This window comes from Amblyomma americanum, chromosome 1 (assembly GCF_052857255.1).
Source record: "Amblyomma americanum isolate KBUSLIRL-KWMA chromosome 1, ASM5285725v1, whole genome shotgun sequence".
Classification (NCBI taxonomy): domain Eukaryota; kingdom Metazoa; phylum Arthropoda; class Arachnida; order Ixodida; family Ixodidae; genus Amblyomma; species Amblyomma americanum.
The window spans coordinates 301,375,293-301,399,119 of NC_135497.1; the positions used below are offsets into that span (position 1 = coordinate 301,375,293).

Consider the following 23,827-nt stretch of genomic DNA (forward strand, 5'->3'; position numbering starts at 1 on the left):
GGATGGGAGGGGCATCACCGGTTTCAATGCGGTGCCTGACGGCGAGAGTTTGACCCAGCGTGGTGTTGTTCACATGAAAATCAAAAAATATCCGAAAAATACTCGATAAGGGCACGAAGCTGGGCAGTTTGGTCGGGACGGAGGTCGGTAGCCATCATTGTCGTGAAGGCGTCTGTCGACAGAGGATCCTGCCGGCGCGTGGCGGCGGTGTCTTGAACAGGGGTGGCGGCCAACGTAGCGACGTGGCAAGGAGCGATAGGGGATAGCGTAGCCACGCAGATGCCGGACGGGAGCACTTAAGAAGAGACGCCGAAGTTGAGGAAATGCAGCGAGAGGGCGTTGTCTAAGACGATGGCGATGGTATGAGGTAGGGCATCGTTACGGGTCAGCAAGAGGTCAAGATTGGGACTGGGCGAGGTGGGGTCAGTGGAACGAAAGAGGCGGTTCGGGATGACAGGCGAGAGTATTTGGCCCTGAACAGTCGCAGTGATACAACGAATGGTTCTGAATCCAGCAGTGGAAGTTGGAGGTCTAGGACACCCCCCGATCAGTCAATAAGGGCGGAATGTTCAGTCAAAAAATCCAAGCCGAGGATAAGGTCATGCGCACCAGTGGTCAGCACGGTGAACTGAACCGGTACACTCTGGCCGGCAATAGTAACGCGCACGGTACACATACCGTCCACAGCAGGCGTGACGCCATCCGCAATACGCACACGGGACATGCCAGGCGTGAGGACTTTGCGGAGGCGACGGCGGAGGGCAGCACTCATCGCTGATACATGGGCACTGGTGTCAATCAGGGCGCGCACAGTAACACGGTCGATAGTGACGTCCATGAGATTAGGTCGAGTGGTCGAGAGACGATTTGTGTATTGTATGGTATTGTATTGTATTGGGATTCTATATGGCGCATAAGCTACTCAGGCTATCATGCGCCAAACACATGGTAGGATTTATTTCAAGCATTGGTTGTCCTCAGTGAAAGTCCTTGTCCGGACAGGGACTCCAAGGAGACCAACTAATCAAATTTAGACCTCAGCCGCCTTCTCAGGTCTGAGAAAATGAATGAGGTGCATCGTAAAATGCGTCAAAGCATAGGGTAAGGATTTTTAGAAATAATAGTTATGTGATATTATTTTTTGTTTAAAATCGCTGCGTCTTTCAGAAAACTAAAAACACATGAAATTCTTACAGATGAATTATCTCCTAAAAGTAAATTGGGGTGGAAGGGAATGCGTTCATTGTAAAATACGGTAAAATATTTTTTTTCTTTGCCGTTCGAGTTGTGTGCACGAGAATAGGATGTGATTTATTGTGAGCTCATCTCCACATTTCTACAATAAAGGCCTGTCTTGTTTTGTCATTAGAAAGTTGTGTTAGGTTTGCGTGTCCATTACGGAGACGGCAAAAATAACTTCGATGAAAATGTTTTTGCTTTGAGCATGACTTCCATTCTTCTATTAAGGGATTTACTAAGTGTAGCTTATTATTTCTATCAGTGTTCCATTGAGACTGTCATACCTGATTTTACACTGTACCAGCTTCATGCCATCTTTGTATGGAATGTTCACGTTATTTCTTTGTTCCGAGCTTTTGCAGCACATGCATCCGCCTTCTCATTGCCTGTGATTCCGATGTAGCTTGACACCCAGCAAAATTTTTGTCTTCTCCCTGTGTTCTAGCTCTTCTTATGATATGAATGATGTCAGCGATTAGTGGTCTAACTGTGTTTTTATGGTGAAGTGAGGTGAGTACGCTCAGAGAATCAGTGTAAATGATGCTATTCACAATGTGCTCATTTATAATTTTTTCTACAGCTCACAGACTGCGTAACACACTGCCTTGAAAATTGATGCGTACTCAGGCAGCCGTACTGTTTTTCTCAATTATTTTGAACCGCAGAACTTGCGACGTAGTGTGGAGATTTTGATCCATCAGTATAAAATGCTGTATATTCCCTGTATTTTTCGTTTACGGTTAAGTATTCTTGTAATATTGCCACAGTACCAAGCAATCCAGTGGCGCCATACCGCGGCCGAACTGTTTTAGATGGGACTTGTCATGCCTTGCGAACTCGAAGGGCTAGGGGATTCGTCTTCTTCCTCGCTCGAGATCCCTGCTGTGTTGCAATCCCAGCACGTCGAATTAAACCTGGTTTGAGTGCTTCGCCCGTTTGTCGGTGACATATTTGATGGAACCGCTGGGTAACGGTCCATGTACGCTGACCTCGAGGACGCTCTTGACGTCAGTTCTCAACGCGTGTCTACAACACCAGTCCACAAGGCGAGCCGCCGCCTGCGAGGCCTACAGCCAGAGTTCGAACAACTCGCAAGACCAGCAAGGGCCATGACGTCCGCTACGGCTAGCCAGACAAGTCCGCATTCCGGGAATGCCCCGCCGTTCGTCCTTCACACGCCTCGGTCGCCCCCATCATTCCACGGTAAGAGGTTTGAAGACGTCGAAGACTGGTTGGCCAGCTTTGATCGTGTGGCGGGCTTCAACGAGAGGGACGGCGAGCGCAAATTGCGGAACGTGCACTTCGCACTACAGGACTCGGCCAAGACGTGGTATGAGAACCACGAAGCTTCCTTCACTAACTGGGAGATCTTTCGCCGAGAGCTCTTAGCCACGTTCAACACCAGCGAACGAAAAAGGGCTGAAATCGCACTGCACTCAAGATCACAGCAGCCGAATGAGAGGGTCGCGATGTTCATAGAGGACATGACGCGACTGTTGAATCGGGCCGACCCGGCTATGCACGAAGCCCAGAAGGTACGCCACTTCATGCGTGGCGTAAAAGAGCAGCTATTTGCCGGAATGGTCCGTGACCCGCCACGAACAGTGTCCGACTTCACCAAGGAGGCAATGGGTATCGAGCGCTCTCTGCAGGAACGAGGCGCCCACTACGGACGTCAGGCTACTGTAGCGGCCGCTTCCCAGTACACGCCTACGTCGCTGCCCGCCGAGGATCTTCGGGAGCTTGTAAGAAGCCTTATGCGCGAAGAACTGGCGAAACTTCGCTTTGAAGTTCCACAGGTCAGCGCCGCTGCCGTAACGGACGTGGTCCGCGAATAAATCCGACGAGTTGTGCAGCCACCCCCAGCTCCACACCCGGCGCCCTCCGTTATGACGTACAGCAAGGTGCTACGAAGTCCCGGGCCAGTGATGCGAACCTTTTTCCCCGTCGCTCCTGTGCCATACCTGCAGGAGCCAGTCGCAACTGTACCCTCCGTGCAGCAGGAGTTCAGGCCACCCGTGAGCAAAGCGCACGTTTGGCGTACGCCAAACAATCGGCCGCTCTGTTACCTCTGCGGGGAGCCCGGCCACATCCGCCGCCACTGCCCTTACCGCAGAATGGGTTTAAGGGGTATTTCACCTGACGCACCTCGACCACGCTACAGTGAAAGACCACGTGATATCGAGCAGTACTTGGCTGATAACGTGCAATCTTCGACCTCGAAGCTACGCCAGTCCCGATCGCCATCCCTCCCCAAGGCGGTTCTCTTCGCCCGGCCGCCCATCATCCTCTGGCCAGTTCAGAGGCACGTCCCCACGTCGGGAAAACTGAAGACGGCGTCCTCCGCGGGTAGGGCTGCCGCTACAGGACCGAGTCAAGAGCCTCCAACCGGTGATCCGCCGCGATGCTCCGACCGACAACGACCTGAACCGACGACCTCGACGACGCGCTCCGACCGACTGGTCTCCGCCGAAATGCCGGTATCCGCCGACAACCACGACGTTACTGCACTCGTGGATACCGGCGCCGATTTTTCCGTAATGAGCAGACGGTTAGCCACGGCCTTGAGGAAGGTTCTGACTTCTTGGTCTGGGCCGCAGATCCGGACAGCTGGTGGCCACGTGGTAACTCCGATCGGTGTCTGCACTTCGCGAATCCAGATCCGCGGTGTTACTTTCCCTGGCTGCTTTGCTGTGTTACCCGAGTGCTCCAAAGACCTCATACTCGGTTTGGATTTCCTTCAGGAGTACGGTGCCCTTATCAACCTCCAGGAGCTAATTGTGTCGTTTTCCACCCAAGGCCCTGTCGACGACGATACCGAGCCACGCAGGGCTAAGTTATGCGTCTGTGACGACGACGTATTGATCCCGTCCAGAGCCAGCATGTTTGTCACCGTCGAGTGTGATCACAGCCCCAGCACTCGTGGCATCGCTGAAACCAACATCTCACTGCTTCTGTGTGTAGCTCGCGGAATTATTGAATTGAACTGTGGGCGAACCGAACATTTAGTGACCAATTTTGGTTCTGAACCCCAGTGTTTGCCTGGCAAAACAGCTATAGCGTATTTCGAAGAACTTAGCGAATTCGCGGGACAGCACTCGCTGTCCGAAATCCCGGCATCAGTGGAGGCACCGACCACTCCAATAAAAACCGACGTGAACCCGAACCTCCCGTCTAATCAGAAAGGCTGCCTCGAGAGCATTATCGAATCTTTACGCGACTGTTTTGCCTCGACCTCGAAGGTTGGGCAGACTCCGCTCATGAAGCACCGCATTATAGTTGACGCAAACCAACGACCGTTATGCCAGCCGCCTTATCAGATCTCTTCGAAGGAACGGGATGCCATTCGCCGCCAAGTTCAAGAAATGCTCCAAGACGACGTGATACAACCGTCGACGAACCCGTGGGCGTCGCTTCTAGTAGCAAAGAAAGATGGAACCATACGGTTCTGTGTTGATTACAGGCGTCTGAACAACGTCACCATAAAACACGTTTATCCTCTGCCACACATTGATGACTCCCTGGACTGGTTACGCCACGCCACGTACTTCTCGTCTCTAGATTTACGCAGTGGCTATTGGCAAATCGAGGTGGACGAATGCGACCGGGAAAAGACCGCCTTTATTACACCGGATGGTCTGTACGAATTCCAGGTGCTTCCTTTCGGCCTGTGCTCGGCTCCTGCTACCTTTCAGCGGATGATGGACACCGTGCTTGCCGATCTAAAATGGAAGTCCTGCGTAGTGTACCTAGATGACGTTGTCATCTTCTCCGCCACGTTCGAAGAGCACCTGAGGCGCCTGCGCGCTGTGTTCGCACCAGTTCGTTCGGCCGGTATTTCCCTTAAGTCCGAAAAGTGTCACTTCGCCTTCCAGGAGTTGAAGTTTCTCGGCCACAACGTGAGCGCTAAGGGAGTCAGCCCTGAACCCGATAAGGCAGCCGCCGTCGCTGCTTTTCCCGTGCAAACCGATAAGCGCAGCAGTGTGCGCCGCTTTCTGTGTCTCTGCGCCTATTATCGGCGTTTTGTGCCGAACTTCTCCCAGATCGCTGAGCCCCTCACCCACCTCACGAAAGATGCCGAATCGTTCCTCTGGGGCCAGGAGCAACAACAGGCCTTCGAAGACCTCCGTACTCGTCTCCAGAGTACGCCCATCCTTGACCACTTCGATGAATCAGCCGACATTGAACTGCACACCGACGCCAGCAACATCGGCCTCGGTGCGGTCCTTGTGCAGTGGCTGAATAGTATCAAACGTATCATCGCATACGAAAGCCGCACTTCTTCACGCTCGGAGGCGAACTATTCCACTACTGAAAAAGAATGCCTGGCAATTATGTGGGCAGTGACCAAATTTCGCCCGTATTTATACGGCCGCCCTTTTAGAGTCGTCAGTGATCACCATTCGCTTTGTTGGCTGGCGAACCTCGAAGACCCCTCGGGACGGCTTGCACGCTGGAGCCTTCGCCTTCAAGAGATCGATGTCACCATCGTTTATAAGTCCGGTAGGAAGCAGAGTGATGCCGACTGTCTGTCTCGTGCTCCTATCGAGGATAACCGAGTTTATCCCGACGACGATTCTATTTCTCTCTGCGCCATCTCTACGTCCATCCTCACGCAACACCAAATGGACGACATTGAACTACGGCCTCTCATTGAGTCTTGAAAGAAGCGCTGCGTCGCCCCCGCAAATCTTCTCACGTGGACTGTCATCATTCTGTTTTTGCGATGGCGTTCTGTATAAGAAAAAAACTACAACCCGACAGAAGCTGCCTATCTGCTCGTCGTACCTGCGGCATTGCGCGACGAAGTCCTGCAGGCGTGCCACGATGACCCATCTTCTGGTCACCTGGGTTTTTCCCGCACTTTGGCGCGGATACGCCAAAAGTACTACTGGCCCAGGGTTGCTGCAATTGTCCAGCGTTACGTCAGAACTTGCCACGATTGCCAACGTCGCAAGACGCCGCCGACTATGCCAGCCAGACTACTGCAGCCTATTGATCCGCCTCAAGTCCCCTTCCACCAAGTCGGCATGGACTTACTCGGCCCATTTTCTGAGTCCTCGCTGGGTAACCGTTACATTGTGGTCGCCACCGACTACCTCAGCCGGTACTGTGAAACTTAAGCTCTCCCTCGTGGTACCGCTGAAGAAATTGCAAACTTTTTCGTTCAAAATATTGTGCTTCGTCACGGTGCACCTGCCATCGTTTTAACTGACAGAGGAACGGCCTTCACCTCGGCCCTTACGCAGGAGGTTATGCGCCTGAGCGGCAACAGTCACCGCAAGACAACCGCTTACCACCCTCAAACGAACGAACGGCTCAACAAGACAATCGCCAACATGATTTCCATGTATGTTGACGCAAACCACCGCAACTGGGACGCCATTATCCCTTACGTCACATTTGCCTATAACACTGCTCTACACGCTTCCCTCCATTTCGTTTAGCGCATGGTCGCGAAACCACAACCATGCTGGACGCCATGCTGCTCCCGACTAGTAGTACCTCATCTGTTATGGGTGCTGCCCAATTCTTTCGTCACGCCGAGGCCGCCCGGCAACTCGCCCGACAGCGCATCTGGCACCAGCAAGCCCTCGACGCTCGCCGCTATAACCTCCACCACCGAGCTGTTAGTTACCAGCCCGGCGAACAAGCCTGGGTTTGGAGCCCAATACGCATGCGTGGGTGCTCCGAAAAGCTTCTACGTCGATATTTTGGCCTCTACGAGGTACTCCGCCAAGTCAGTGAGGTGAACTATGAGGTTCTTTCTCAGGGTACAGTTCGCTCCTCTAGACGGCCGACCCCCGAAGTCGTCCATGTCGCACGGAAGGAGCCGTACCATCCCGCTAGGTCTTCAGGCGTGTCTACACCAGCCGCCGGAACATTCGCCGTCGCTTGCCTTCCTGCTTCTCATTGTTGCGGCACCGAGTCGTTGCCCTTCAGCGAGGGGCAGTAATGCCACAGTACCCAGCAATCCAGTGGCGCCATACCACGGCCGAACTGTTTTAGATGGGACTTGCCATGCCTTGCGCACTCGAGGGGATAGGGTATTCGTCTTCTTCCTCGCTCGAGCTCCCTGCTGTCTTGCACTCCCAGCACGTCTAATTAAACCTGGTTTGAGTGCTTCGCCCGTTTGCCGGTGACAATATATGCTCATGTGGTGTTTCTCTTTGAAAATGATTTATAAGGTGATAACCACGTTTCTTGTAAAAGCACAACATAGGTTTATGTTTGCGAATAGGTAATTTTGGATCTGGAAGAGAAGAAAATATGGAGCGGCAATTTTATTGTAACACTTTTATACCTGCCATGATTACTGACCAATTGAAGAGGCATAAATCGCCTCTTTAAGGATATCAACATGGGGAAGAAGTTTGGGTGGTCCTTTTTTAGCTTTCATCTGTCCAGAACTAGATTTAGATGGTGACGAGGAAGCATGGCGCTTCTGCGTAGCGCACTACATTTCGACATCTGTTGTGCAGATGTCGGTGCGACACGCAATGCTAGGAACAGAGATGTTAGGTGAGACCTGGGGAGCATCAGGAGGTTATATTGAGCGGGTAGCATTAGCTGCACAAGCTGAAACAGATGCAGGCGTTGCTGCCAGAATGGATGTTGATGGTGTCACAGATTGAACTGCAACAAACTGAGCCAACGCCTCAGAAAAAGTGTTTAACATTCCGGCAACCACATTATTAAGGGCTTTTTCTACTGAGGTCACAATTGAGGCAGTCAAGTTGGATTCAATGTTCCCAACAGAAGCGCGCACACGGCTAGCGTATGAGTCTTTTTTCCTGTTAAGAACAGCGTAAGCATCGGCTCTTTAGCACCGCTTCTCTTTGATAATATCCAACAAGCTACGCTCTTCACTACGTTTTGCGCAGTCGGCATCATCAGCTGAGTGGATGTTGCTGCAGAGGCAACAATGACGCTGCTATGAGGTGCAGTTATCAGCAGAATAACCTTCTCGACATAAACGGCAGCGTGTCTCCGACTTCCATGCTTTGCCGCTATGTCCGAACCGCCAGCAGTTGGTGCATTGAAGAGGGCGGGGATGTAGAGTGTCCACATTGTAGACAATCGGCCAAATTTTTAGTTCATCAGGCAGGAAAAAGCCAGAAAAAGTTGTTATTACAGACTCAGTTGCAACATGCGAGCCGTTTACCTCTCTACTGCAGCGGTAGACTGAAAGGACCCCACCTCCTACATCCTGTATTTCTTCTAGAATTTCTTGCGGAGAAGGTGCTTGGTCAATACCACGTACAATACCCTTGACACATGCAAGCTGTTCGGGAATGAATGCTTTAACCGGTAGTGAGCTGAAAATTTTGCACTGAAGCAAGTCTGCAACACAAGCGATGTCCGAGTACTTGCACACCATGCCTCGACCGCCAAATAATAATAATAATTAATAATTGGTTTTTGGGGAAAGGAAATGGCGCAGTATCTGTCTCATATATCTTTGGACACCTGAACCGCGCCGTAAGGGAAGGGATAAAGGAGGGAGTGAAAGAAGATGATGCACTTCAGAGATCGGCAGATAGTGGGCTGTCAATGATCTTAGCTATTGTTGAATTAGTTGGGGGGTTTTCATTTTGATCGCACCCTCACCGATTGGGACGACAGCCACGGCAATTGCATCAATGCTATTTTTTAAGGACTCAAGCGGCAGGCTTTGGGCTGGCAAGCTGGCAAACCAAGCTGTCAACCCTCCACCTGGAGAGGTCAACGACATCTCTCAGCAAAAACGCGCCCTCAGGTTCGCATGAACTGCATCTTATCCTACGCCTTGGCCAAAACCGCCAACGTAGTACGGCCTCACCAATGATGAACAAGTCGGAACCACCAGGAGAAGCAGAGAACAGCAGCAGCCAGCAAGGACCTGTCCCCTTTGCGAACCTGCAAGAGCGTTACAATCACCGAGGATGTTGTTGTTGCCTCAAATACGATGGCACATACCCACGGTGGGGGATTGGCCAGGGTTTGGTGCAGATCCAAACACGAAAAATCTCATCCAGGTTTATCTCAAGCGGCTCATAAATAGGACTCTGAGAGAAAAAGAAAATCAAGAATTTTGAGAGAGCTTGAGGAATTTGGAATGAAAATCAAGGAAACAAAGCGGTGCGAGTAGAATAACTAAATTTTACGAACTGATCAAAAGAAACTAATTTTGAGAGGAAAGTAAAGGCATCGAGAAGTTAACACAAAAATCTCCCGGTTTCAATGATATACTTGTGAAGAAGCTGACACACCTGCCTAATGGCATGCCCTTTGACGGTTCCACCTAACGGGAGGAGGACGGAAAGAGTAAACGGCAACCTTAATTAAGCGAGAGGATTTTGCAAAAACTGAATTCTCTGCCGTGCAAACCGCCGGCAACACAGGATGAAATGATCTATCGTTTCAACGTCCCCGAATGACACATAGATTCGACGGCGTGAACCCAGAACGGCATAAATATAGATGAAGGCAAGGAATCCTACAGCGCAACAGTGTCATGGAAACCTCACATTGTCTTGATGCGCAGGAACGTATGTTCTATGGGAATTTCAAATGTTCGAAATGCGCTGTACCAAGGATGGGCTCAGGTAATGGTGTATTAGGTAAAGTTCATAACGGGACGTGGCCAGAAGGGTGAGGTTCGTAACGACATGGGCAAATGGCCCATTGATGGCTGATTTCGCTAAGAAATCGGGCATCGAATTTGAAGTAACGCCACAGTGCCCTAGGATCCACTGAAAGCGCGCCTCTAGGACATGACGTGGCACAAAGTACATTAGGAATCGGTACAGGAGACTAGTTGCCGAACTTTCTAGTGCAGCCAAGACTGAGAGGCAGTCCGAGATAATGATAACTTGAGAAATATTGCGGGGAACTTTTTGAAGGGCCGAACCAATAGCGAGAAATTCAGAAGCGAAAATTGGTGTGTAATCAGGGGCCCGGAGAGAATAACTCCAATCTAGTGTGTGGTAATAAACGCTTACTGCTGCCTTTTCGCCTTGTTGAGAGGCATCTGTGAAAATTGCAGCATGGCTCGAATACTGAAACAGATATTCCTCCAGGAGACCGTTTAGCACATTGGCAGATAAGTGCTTTGTATATAGCTGCTGCGTATGGTCGAAGCAAACAGCTTGGTGCAGCCTGAAAACTGCTGACGCATTGCACAGACCTACGCGAGACTGCCATCCTGGGCAAAAGGTGGTCAGTAAACACAAATTGAGGCAGTTTGTAAAGCGGCCAATGTTTATCTATAAACAAAGCTGGGTTAGTAAAAAAATTGGAGGAGCCACTCCAGGCATTACCTCAAGCCCCGGAAGAAGGTGCGCACTGTAAGAAGCTGGAAGCGAGAGTTCAAGTCCCGTATGCGAGCTTCCAGAAAGAGGACACAGCTCGCCACTGATTTTGGTAAACCCAGACAAAGCTGTAGAGCGCGCCTCTTCAAAAGAACCAGAGGTTGGATTTTGTATTTAGGACAACCGGAGAACAGAACGTAACCGAACCCCAGAATTGGTCTTGCGTAAGTCTTATAGAGAAATAAGGGAGCGTCTCTGCGCATTCCGAATTTCTTATTGCTGATTCGCCTCAGGCGACAAAGAGCTCGCTCACCTTTGAGGATTATAGTTCTGTTATGAGGTCGCCAGTCTAGATGAGGGTAGTAAATTACACCTAGGTACTTTAAGGACTCAACTGGAGGGATTTGGGCGCCACAATACAGTAGACAGATATAAAGAGGAGACGCTGGAGAAAAAACGAGAACGGAAGATTTGTTCACGATGAGAATTAAATGAGACTAAATTAAATGAGGCCTGCAAAAGCTAGTAAAGCAAGTGAATGTCTCTAGCAGAAGCAAAACAGGCGATGTCGTCCGCATACACTTACACTTTGACGTCACCTTGAATTGGTATATCCCGCATAAGTATATTAAAAATAAAAGGAGACAGTACCGAACCCTGAGGCACACCCTTAGTCCGTGAAAAAGTCTCGTAAGTAAAGGAACCGTCAGAACAGAAGAAACGCATATCTTTTAGGAATTCCTGAACCCATGCAAGAATATAAAACGGCGGCCGAATTTCGTCAAGCTTGTTCAATATTATTGAATGCTCTAGGCTGTCATATGCTTTAACGATATCCAAAGTGACTAAAGCCGCGACCTCTTCCTTCTCCATTGCAATCCTAATTCTTCTTTCCAAATCTAAATGTGCGATTCAAATCGAGCACACCGACGAAACCGCATCTGAGAAGCACTGAAGGCTTCTATTGCAAGGACGTGATCTGTAAGACGGCTGTGAACAATGCGTTCAATAAGTTTAACTAAAATAGGCAAGAGGGAAATCGGCCGAATATTATCAAATACAAAACCCTTTGTTGTATCTTTGAGAAGTAAGATTATTTTCGCAATTTTCCATCCACGAGAGAGCCAAGCTGTCTTCAGGGACATATTAACCATATGCAATACATCCGAGGTAAATTCATCCGCAATAGACTTCAACATACCGATAGAGATCCCATCGCATCCGGGAGCTGGAGGTTTGAGGCCAGGAGCAATGGAAAATAATTCAGAGGGTGCAATCGCAATAAAGTCTGCGCGCGGAGGGGGTAGGACGAATGGAACCACCAACCGCGCTTGAAAGCGCAGAGCAAGGCCTTGTGCTGTCTGGTCAAGTTGTTTTTTGCATCCTGGGGTGGTAACACCACTGACTGTATAACATGAGAGGACGGCGTATTATGGTTTCGTTCCATGAATCGGTATAAAGCTTTGCGCTTATTTGGGCTTGATAGATAGCTGTTCAAATTCGCATCGTACTCCTCCTTCTCCTTACCAATGGTCCTTTTAAATGCAGAAGCGAAAAATTAGTAATTTATCCAATTCCGCGGGCAGTGGCTATGACAGAGGGTTTTCCAGGCAGCTTTTATAAGTCGATATGCACTCTCACACTTATCAATCCACCCCAGGGAGGGTTGCTTGTTTTTGACCGTAGACTGCACCGTGAACACGCAATAGAGAACTTGGTTAGCGCGATCCAAGTTAACAGATGATGCAATGAAGGTGAAAGAGGATTGCACAAGTTTTTTAAAAGTGTGCGGTTTACGAATTTTTGTGGGGAAGCAGTCACACTGAGGGGAGAAGCTGCTATTGTGAAAGATATCGGAAAGTGATCACCGGAAGTACCACAATCCACTTTAGACCACGAATAAACCCCGTTCACTGCTAATGTTAAGTTTGTGAAGAAGCAGTCGCCCTGAGGGGAGAAGCTGCTATTGTGAAAGATATCGGAAAGTTTTCACTGGAAGTACCGCAATCCACTATAGACCACGAAGAAACCCCGTTAATGACTAATGTTAAGTCAATGACAGACCGAGAAAAGGAACGCAAGAAAGTAACTCCTGGACTTTTGCAGCAACGCACGTCCCTTGCCGACATCCATGACCAAATAAGCTGCCCAGCTGCCCACATGCATCAGTACGAAAACCCCAAATTGCGTGATGAGAATTGAAATCACCAGCAAACACCCCTCTATTGTTAGACCGCAAAAGATCATTTAATGATCTGTGCTTTGGACACCTGAAGGAACGTAAACATTAGGAACGGTAAGGGGAGTACACTGTGGAACTGCGATATCAACAGCCAACAATTCGCAGTCAGGTCTTTGAATTTGATGTGACACATGCACCCGATGAACAAATTTAGAAGAAATTAATGTTAGCAAGCCACCACCCCGGCCGCAATTGCGATCGGCTCGGAATACCCGGATTTTTTTGAGAGATAATGACCTAATAGGAATAAGCCAAGTTTCTTGAAGTAAGATTATGTCTGTGTCAAATTGTGAGACAAGGTTCTGTAAAGCGTGAAACGAAGATACGTCTGAACGGCAATTCCACTGTAGTACTTTTAACCTCGCCATTGTTACTGTAAAAGCAGAGAGGCTGTGACAGCCTCCTTTAACACATCAGTTGTATGTGGATTACTGGGGGAACCTTTCTTGCTTTTGTTGTTTGGGAGGGCAGACTTCGACGGAGAGGAAGGAGCTCGACGCTTCTGGGAAGGATTCGCCATCTCGACGTCCGTAGTGCAAACGGTAAAAAGGCTTGTATCCCCGGCGCCACGTACAGGCACAGACTAGGACGCAGCAGGAATAGGAGCCAGGGGAGAGACACCAGGGAGGCTATGGGAAGGATATAGTTCATAGAACTGGAAGGCCAGCAGTTGAATGAGCAACGTGACTTGAAATGCCCTGGGATAGAGCTTCAGTGAATGTAGTCAGCATACGGTCCACAATAACTGCAAGCGCCTTCTCGACAGCTGACACCACAAACTTTGTCAGCAACGCCTGTGCCTCAGAACCAAATGATCTTGCAAGACCCGCATAAAATTGCCTCTTCCGGTCTAATTGTGCATAAGCATCAGCTCTAGAGCACCTTCTCTGTTAAATGATGTCCAGAACATTCTGCTCATCTGAACGTTTGGGACAGCCAGCATCATCAGCCGGATGAATGCCGCCACAGAGCATGCAAATAGGACCCTCAGATGAGCAGAGGTCTGCGGAATGGTTCTACCCGCATAGTCGGCAACGCGTCGCAGATTTGTAAGCTTTGCTGCTATGACTTAAGCGCCAGCTGTTCCTGCATTGCAACGGACGAGGATATAGCGGGTCGACTCGGTACACTATGGGCCAAACCTTAAGCTCAGACGGGCATGAAGATCCTGCAAACGTTGCAGTCACAGACTCTGTCGGCACATGTGAGCCATTAGCATCTCTGGTGCAGCGGTAAACTGATAACACGCCGATACCAGCGTCCTGAAAGTCGTCAAGTAGTTCCTGAGGAGAGGCCTATGGGTCCACGTCGCGGATGATCTCTTTTGAACATGCCAGTTGCTCTAGAATAAAATGATTTAGTGGAAATGATGCGAAGGATGTGCAGCGCAGAAACTCCGACACGCACTGCACATCCGAGGATCGGCACAGAATGCCCCTACGGCCGAAAGGGCGCACTTCATAGATTTCCAGGTGGCGGCTGGTAACAGCCTTCAACTGCTCCTGGATAATTTTAAATTTTTTTCAATTTTAGGGCCCCGTCTCCAATGGGTACAAGCGCCACTGGGATGTCACTGACGCCATTTCGACCGAAAGAATCCAAGGGCAAACTTTGGGCCGGCAGGCTATCGAACCAGGGAGCCGGACCCCCACCCGGGGAAGCTAAATATATTGCACGAGGCCTAGGGGGACATTGACCAATACATTGACTTTGACATTGAGCAATAAAAAACACCTGGCCAAACTCCCAACACGTGCAACGGCCTCACCGTGTCACCGTAGAAGGAAGAAGGGAGCCCTGAAGAGGCAACAAGATCTGCCACGGTGGGCAGATTGTGAAGACGTCAGTAGGTCACATGACCTGTCACGTGACACCACGTGAAACCTGTCACATGACTGAACTGACTCTGCCCCGTTGAAAACCTAGCGTAGTGAAGCTTTCGCTAAAAAAAAACTCTGATGACAATGCCGACAGATGGTCGCACCGGGGTCCTTATATTCATGTAACAAGAAGCACGGGCCCTCTTTTAATAAATAATAAATCCGAGGAGAAATGAATCCAGCAATGACTGCTTAGGAACAGCCATGCACAAACCACGTCGATGCAAGCACACGGTATACTTTGACCTGTAGGCCTCAAGGATATGCACAATTGTACTTTCGAGCCTCATAAGTGGAGCAGCAGAAGTGTAACTGAAGAATACTCTCGGAATTCGCTCCCTAAGGATGTCGCAGAGGATGTCCGCCAACAGTCTGCGGACAACGGTTTGAGAACCGGCGCCGTATTGGCATTGACCGGAAGCACCTAGTTGTCGCACCTGTTCCATGTAGTTCAGGGGTAGGACGGTGCCCCCGCAGAAGTTGTGCGTGTTCTCGAGGCAAAGCAGCGAAGTCCTGGGGCAGTAGTGGAAGTCCCTGTATCTGACGCGGGGCTTCAGGTCCTCCAGAAGGAGGCGGCTGTTCTTCTGATGGGTACATCCCAGCTATGAACCCCCGCCACCTGTTGGGAGAAACTCTTTCTAATAAAGCGACTCACAATCCGAGCTACAGTGGCGACGTGGTTATATTGAAGTGCAACAGGCGGGGGGATCTGCTCCAGCAGGTATGTACGGTAATGCATTGGTCAAGTGGCCTTCTTCGGTTTGTCCCCCTTGATTAAGATCTGAATATCTCACTTAACTGCTGGAGCGTCCAAGGGTGCTCAATTGTCAAAAGGTGATGAAGCGAGGACGGTGAGGAGGGTACATCTAAAAAGAAGAGCTCAAGTCCATAAAATAAAAGGGACACCTAGTTTCATTGTTGTGTGTTGGCAATGTGTTAGCGCTAGCAGCTGTTGATGCTTTACGGTATCGATGCCACTTCCGCTCTGATGACGTCACTTCCCCATAGCCAGTCTGAACGCTCCCGTCTGGTGACGTCATCTTCTTCCTCCCAATGGGAATGCTCCGGTCTGGGGACGTCGGTTCTTTCCAGCAAAAGGGAGAATTTTACAACCCAAGACGAATGTTGGCCCTGGCTTCTAATGCTACCAACACTAAAACATTGTCCTGGGAACCGTCTTAGACTAGCACTTACACGAGGAGGATATAATCCGCCGCTTCCGACAGCACTGCTTTACATATTCAAAACGCATCCGCTTTTGACCTATATAATGGCCATCAAAATGCTTGCCCGTAGAAGAAAAATACGCTCAAGACGTACACACACATACACGAGCGAACACGGTGTGGATTACAAGGTAGCGACTCAGCGACACTACACCAAAGGGAGCGGTGCAGTCCTACATTTTGACTCTGAAGATACTTACTAGTCTCTGCTATCAGAGCCATTATTGTTATTGTTATTGGTCATTTACACTGTAAACACGTATACGTCTGTATACACGGGAGTCAAAAGGGAGTAAGCACTCTAGTTCGCTCCCTTTTGTGCAAGGGAGTGCGCTAGAGAATTGCTTACTCTCTTTTTGCTCCTTTCTGTTTGAAGTGTGGGGCACCGAAGTAGACACCGAGAGAAGGCAAGCGTAGCAGAGGGCGGCAGAAGGTCAGGTGGGTGAATCAGAATAAGAAGTCTGCCGGGATAAGGGGGCCACAGGCAGCACAGTACAGGGTTATTCATTGGGATAAAGGTAAGGCCCTTGTCTTGCAGTGGGCGTAGTTAGTCTGATGATGATGATGATGATGATGATGCTTCGAGCGCCCCTTGCACATGCATGTGCCGCGCCTCCTTGCTCATTGATAAAGATGCGCGAGACGTCGCCCACCAGAATCTCTTGTCTCCGCTGGTCGCAGTGGGCCATCGAAATGGCCTCGGAATGAACGAGAAGGGCACAGGGTAAAACGCGCTGGCGTTCAATAAAACACACCATGTCAATTATTTCTCTGCCTAACTGTTGTTGAACAATCAGCTCGACTGAGTGAAACTACTAGTTTTACATTGGACGTCATTTTTTGCAGCAGCAATGCGGGTGACGGCAAGCTCCAAGGAGATCAGCCAAACCCGCTCACCACTCAGTTTTGCGATCCGGGCTATTTTTGTCCTGCTAAATGGCATTAAAGCGTGCCCACTCAAAAGATATTCTCCAAGGTTTTGTCATTCAAGATTGGTAGAAAAGTAAAAATGATTTTTTTCAATTTTAGCTTACCCCGCTTATGGATCGGACCCCTTTTTTGGCCTAGATAATTTATTAAAAAATGCGGTTATACCCTTTTTGGTACTTATTGTATGGGCCGCAACTTCAATATTCCCTCCTGCATTTTAAAAACAAAAGTGCGGCCCTTACACCAGTTTATGCGACATGTACTGCAGTTCTTGAACTGTTCCTTTTGCAGTGCCTTCGTTTTTTTACTGGTCGAGGAAGTTACTCTTTCTCCCCCCCCCCACCCTTTGCTCACACTCATCAACATGTGACACATTGATAGACTTGTGTAGAGGGACATTGACTTCGTCATCTACAAATTAACGGAGCGCGACGCGGACCAAGCGAACAGGCCGGGAACCAGGAATCAACTGTATTTATTCTACGCCGCACGTGGCCCCACGTAGCCAGCGCGAGCGCTATGTTACGAGCCGAGGCGGCGTAGCGCTGCTGACGATGATAGTGCCGCTACAGGCCACCCCTCCCCCCCCCCGGCGGAGAGGAAGGAGAATGGCAGTCAACAGCCCGGCACCCATGAGACATGCTTGCTGACGGTGCGGACAGAGTCAGTGGAAGGAGTGAGGCTTCAGATTTCGTGGTGGAGGGTGGAAAGAGAAATTTCGTTCATAAACTGTTCCCCGCTCAAAAATGCCTTTGTCCACAATTTTTGGGTATGAATACTGGGTGACGCTTGAAGTGTGTCACAGCAAGAGCCTGTGTATTTGTTCCATGAAGGAAGGATTCGTTTTAACGAGTGTTTTCGTCCTGTTTCTCGCTGACATTGTACAGAGTACGTGAATTTCGTGTTTTGCTTCCCCCGAGAGGCCGCTTGCGAAGAGGCACGTCTTTGTACCTGCACCCGCGCAGCTGGTGGAGAGCTTCGACTTAGAGAGAGATGCGAGTTCTGCGTTAAGGTAAATTAGTTAAGGTGAATTCCAAAGATCGGCTTCCTGTGCCTTAATATGTATTTTTTTGAAGCGAAAAGCTTCACTTCTGTAGGTAAAGCAGTCGTCGCGTAGGCCGGAGAATGACCTTCAACTACCTTCAGCCCAACCACGTTAGCCGTGTATGACCATATGTGGTACAGTTATGGCGTCAAACCCTTGACCATTGACCTTTAGTTGACCTTTAACTTCTGACCTTGAAATGACCTCTAATTTTTGATCTTGGCCTTTGGCATTGGGTGACCTTTGGGATGACCTTTGACCTTAAGAACATCCGATAGTGGGATGTGAGGTCACGTGATGACATCCGATAGGGGTGTCGTAAGACCCCGTGATACCACGTCATAGCCACGTGGTCGTGTGGTACATAGAACGGCTGTCGCGAGCGGGCAGCGGAGTCGCCATGAACGAGCCTCAGACGCTTAGCAAGCGTCCTTGCTTTTCGCTGAATTCCAGGCTTAGCTAAGTTAAGCCACTGCCAATTTTGTTTTCTCGGGGATGGAGAACGCAAGCCTGTGTGTTCGATTCGAAGCAAGGAAGTAAGGTTCCTTTGTCAGTTCAGACCGACTCGCTTCGAGTCTACCAGCGAAGCATGCCCATCGTGCAGCCAAAGATACGAATGCTATTTCATACGCTTGAAAAAAAAAAGTAATAGCCGTTGCAAAACCAGCTCCAGAATTCGCCACTACACAAAGGGGAAGGCATAAATCTAATTCGCGTATCAACGTCAGCGACCCAATTGACAGCATTAGTATAAATAGATTGAAAAGCTTACACAACAGCACTTAAAGGGACACTGAGGAGAACTCTATCATTTTTTTTTTTTGTGAGCAAAATCTGATTCTTCGGCATTTCATGGCATTGTTGCCGCTTGTCCGGGCGCGAAAGATGCATTTATTTGAAAGAAGTTTGAATTCGAAGACGAAGAAGTTTTTCCCGCCGCTCTGATTCAAACTCAGGGAACTCTTATGACGCCACGGCAACTCTTATGACGTCTCAGAACGGAGTGACGTGACACGTGACGTAAACGCAGACTCCGTGATTTCTGACGGCTAGCGGTGCGGTGCGCAACCTTCCTTTGCCAGCCTCAGAGATTCACGACTTCAATGAAGTAAGGAAAATTCCTCCAAGGTGGCGCCTCTTGTCCTAGGAAGTCATCACGCTTGTACTTGCGAGATTGGCCTGTGGCGGCGATACCTGTATTTTGGTTCTTGCTATTTTCTACATTACAAGAGCTTTGTTTTCAGTAAGAGTGGCGTTTTTGTGATCAGGAGCTGCTATTCTATCGATACAAGCCAACTTCAATTTCTCCTCAGTGTCCCTTTAATCCTGCGCTTTACAGGGCAGCGTGTATGTCTGGCTGTCTCGAATTGAACACTCAATAGCATCTGCCTAAAGCCCATGGAAGATAACGCGATACTTATAGTCGATGAACTTTCATAGTATAGACCTTGTCGCAACCCTCAGATCAAGCTTTATTTTGGGATGTGGGGAAAGCGGGAGATCCCCTCGTACCTCAACTCTTTCCTGTTTTACCAGCAAATGTTCGCAATTTCCTCGCCCAGCCCGTTTTATTGCTACCGCATTGAATGGTTGATTTAATAGCGAGGTAATTTCGGTCGAATTTTTTTTCTTGCTGTTTAAAAAAAAGCTCGGCCACCGCTTAACATACCCTTAAGAGTATAATGCGAAAGCATTGTAGATCCCTCCCATGCAAGTACTCTTTCCCCTTCACAGATCATGGGGTGTCCTCATACCACTACTGGCGGAGTGCTGTGGCGGTTAATGAAACCCAGGCTGCTCTTCCAAGGCTCCCATCAGGCTCATTGTCGCACCAATAGTTCTCCAGGGCGCTGTTTATCCCTCGACCAATGTACTGATGCGCAGTGCCTCGGTGGGCAGGCAGCATGTGCATTGAATTCATTTGAATTAATTTCATGGTCACCTTCCATGGTGGCTAGGTTGCCACCTGCCCAGCATGGCAGGTTGACGACCTGTTTTTTCGTTACCCGGACGGGCGGACGTACGCCGGTTTTTCTCGAGAACAGGACAGGGCCTCTAATGCCATCGCATTAGTATTTTACCCCTGTGCGTTTCACCCTGCTTACCGTTGACGGTAGGGTCCTCCTTGTAGACGTCGTCCCCCACCTCAGCGTCTCTCATAGCCTGACGCATCTCGGGTGTCCGCTTGGTCAGTGTCCGACCGCAGGTCCACTACGTTCGGATTGTCCAGGGCTACCGTGTCTGCAACGACCAGCATAAGCCATTGAATTAGCTGGGACCGTCAATGAATTGTTTTTCAGTCGTTTCCCACTCGCTGCGGCGTAAGCACTCTTAAAGGGACACTGAGGAGAAATTGAAGTTGACTTGTATCGATAGAATAGCAGTTCCTGATCACAAAAACGCCACTCTTACTGAAAACAAAGCTCTTGTAATGTAGAAAAAGCAAGAACCAAAATACAGGTATCGCCGCCACAGGCCAATCTCGCAAGTACAAGCGTGATGACTTCCTAGGACAAGAGGCGCCACCTTGGAGGAATTTTCCTTACTTCATGGAAGTCGTGAATCTCTGAGGCTGGCAAAGGAAGGTTGCGCACCGCACCGCTAGCCGTCAGAAATCACGGAGTCTGCGTTTACGTCACGTGTCACGTCACTCCGTTCTGAGACGTCATAAGAGTTGCCGTGGCGTCATAAGAGTTTCCTGAGTTTGAATCAGAGCGGCGGGAAAAACTTCTTCGTCTTCGAATTCAAACTGCTTTCAAATAAATGCATCTTTCGCGCCCGGACAAGCAGCAACGAAGCCATGAAATGCCGAACTATCAGATTTTGCTAACAAAAAAAATTGATAGAGCTCTCCTCAGTGTCCCTTTAAACGACCCAAACCATGTCCCCACGACTTGACTAGACCCTTACCTGTTTGGGCACAGTGTCGCCATATGTGTGCATAACCCGTTTCGCGTCGGTTTTGGTTACTGCTAGGATATCATCAGCATCAGCAGCAGCGGTAGCATCGACCTGACTATGCCCACTGCAGGGCAAAGGCCTCTCTCATATCTCTGCAATTAACTTGATCATGCGCCAGCTGTGGCACATCACATCCACTTCGACGCGTAAGAATTAACAGCTCTGTACGGCCATCCGTATGTTAAATCAACTAACATACCTGCTGCTCGTATATAATGTGCCGCTAATGGCTGGAGCTTTTGAAAAAGTTAGGCAGGGTTTAACCACGGTTATACCCAAGCTCGAGCGATAGCATTTTGGCAATGGCCCGGGTAAAACTTGGGGGTTAACATCGTGTCGGGCACGGTCAGTTATGGTTGGACATAGATTTTGGTCTAAATCGGCCAAGGTCAAATTTCGGGGATGGCGCGGGCCGTATTTTTGGAAATGACCCGGGCCAAATTTGGAGGTCACTATCGGGTCGGGCATGCTGAATTATGGTTGGACATCGATTTTGGTCCAAATCGGCCAAGGTCAATTTCTGGGGTGGCGCGGGCGAAAATTTTGGAAATTACCCGAACCAAATTCATTGGTCGCCATCGTGTCGGGCACGGTCAGTTATGGTTGGACATAGATTTTGGTCCAAATCGGCCAAGGTCAACTTGTCAAAGCCATTCTGTTGCTATGTTGTGCTTCTCAAGGTTAAACCAAGGTCAAATCAGCCACGGAACGGTGAGCGACTTTTGCATTGAGTAGAGCTACTGCACTAAAAGCAGCCACACACACTGTATTGTTCACAGTGTCGAGAGTGTCCCACCCGTGCTGCACGAGCGAGGGTGCACGAGATGCACTGCGCAAGCCCCTTCCCGCAGCTCGCTGCCGATGCTCACAGGATGTTCTACATAGCGGTAAAAAAAAGTGAAAGCGGAAGGTGAGGCGTCCGCTCATTCGCATTGTTCATTTGCTCCGGTTGCCGCTCGCCAACATCCGAATTGTCTTTGCTTCCCACAATGACCACCGGGAATATAAGCAGCCTCCAGCAGCCGCCCCTGCGGGGCACGACACCGCATTCAGAATGGTGCACTCACCTCGCCTCTTCTTCCAGGTCAGTTACCTAAACGCTTGCCGTTGCGTTAGATCCAGCAATCGTTGTTTCTTTGCGGTGTCGTGCCCTGAGCTGTTGTGTGATGTGTTAGGATTGCTTGACGGCAAAGCCGCTCACGGCGTTAGTAACCTGCTCTTGATGCTCTGCGGCGACGTGGAGACAAACCCTGGTCCCAACCCCGGAAACGAGGATGTACTGTCAACTGTGCTCGCTACGGTACAAAGAATAGAATTAGGTCAAAACGACATTCGGAGCGAATTGACTGCGCTTAAGCACTGGCGTGCCTGTGTTGACGTCGAGCTGAAGCAACTATCTGAAAGGATTCGCACAGTCGAAGTTGATATGGCGGAACGTAAGATTGAGCAGGTTTCGGCAGCATCCGAGTCCGGACCGAATATGTCAGGTACTATTGGCGCACAGCTTCGAAAAATCGAATCGAGATGTGAAGACGCGGAAAACAGACTTAGGCGATCCAATCTGCTGTTTTTTGGCATTCCGGACGAGATGTCTGAAACATGGTCGACAGCAGAAAATAAAGTTATAAATCTCTGTTCCGAAAAACTAGGGGTTAATCTTCAATGTACACAAATTGAAAGATCGCATCGTCTAGGGCAGTTTCAGACTGAGAAATGCAGGCCAATCATAGTAAAACTTACATATTTTAAGGATAAACAACTTATTCTCGAAAACGGAAAGAAGTTTAAAGACACCGATTATGCAGTGCGTGAGGACTTTTCACTACAAACGCGGCTCGCCAGGAAAAAGCTCTTGGAATTTGCCAAATCTAAAAAAACGGCCTACAAGCTCAGCGTAGACGAACTGCGCATGGGTGATTCAGTATACATGTACGACTCTGACACTGACCAAGTAATAGAAGTCTCACGATAGCTAAGATGCCGAAGCAATGCACGTGTTACCAAAAACCCGATCCAGTCGCCTATAGATAGCATTCCAAGCCCACCTCTCCATTTGACATTCACTAACATACGCAGCCTTCTTCCTAAACGCACCGAACTCTGCTCATATCTTGATAATAGCAACTGTAATATACTACTTCTAACGGAAACGTGGTTGCGTCCAGATATCGCTGACGAGGAACTTCTGCCTGATAGCAACGGATTTCAAATTTACCGAAAAGATAGAATAAGCAAAAGGGGCGGCGGAGTATTAATTGCAGTTAATAATAACATTTTGTCTTTCCTTGTGGATATTCCATGTGAACTGGAAATCATATGGGTAGCAATAGCATCCCGCCTCGGTAACACTGTCTTAGGCATCTGCTACAGGCCCCCGGACTCCCCTGCCACGTTTGTCGCTGACCTACATGACAATATCACGGCTATTCGAACCAGATTTCCTAAATCTGACATTTTCTTGTTTGGGGATTTTAATTACCCAGACATTGATTGGCTGAACCTATGTTCACATTCATCTGCCTCTAATGAGTTCATGCAGCTAACACTCGACTTTTCTTTTGTTCAACTAGTCAATGCTCCAACACGCGATGCTAATATTTTAGACCTTATTTTATCATCTGCTCCCGAGAGGGTTAGTGATATATCTTATAATGACGGGTTCAGTGATCATCAGCTTCTTCAGTTATCGATTAATGCCCCTTATTACTCACGCCGCACCCAACCAAAACAGATTCTAAATTACAGGAAGGCTGACTTTGACGCTATTAATCGTTGTCTCGAGCATTTCTCCGAAATTTTTGTGCGTGATTTTTCATCCCGGTCTGTTAACGAAAACTGGACTTTGTTCAAAGAAAAAATAGCGAAACTGGTGCGCAAACACATTCCGAGAATAACATTACGGGTCAACATATCTAAACCTTGGTATAACAATTCCTTACGAGCATTGAAAAACAAGAAAAAACGTCTTTTCAGAGCCGCGAAACGATTGCGCACTGATTCTGCGCATGCTG

The 23,827-nt window shown here is 49.1% G+C and overlaps 1 pseudogene; it reads right to left on the reverse strand.

The window, feature by feature from the left end:
• Window positions 1–296: 296 nt before the first annotated feature.
• LOC144119581 (uncharacterized) lies at window positions 297–21,395 on the reverse strand (annotated as a pseudogene).
• Between the last annotated feature and the right edge of the window lie 2,432 nt (window positions 21,396–23,827).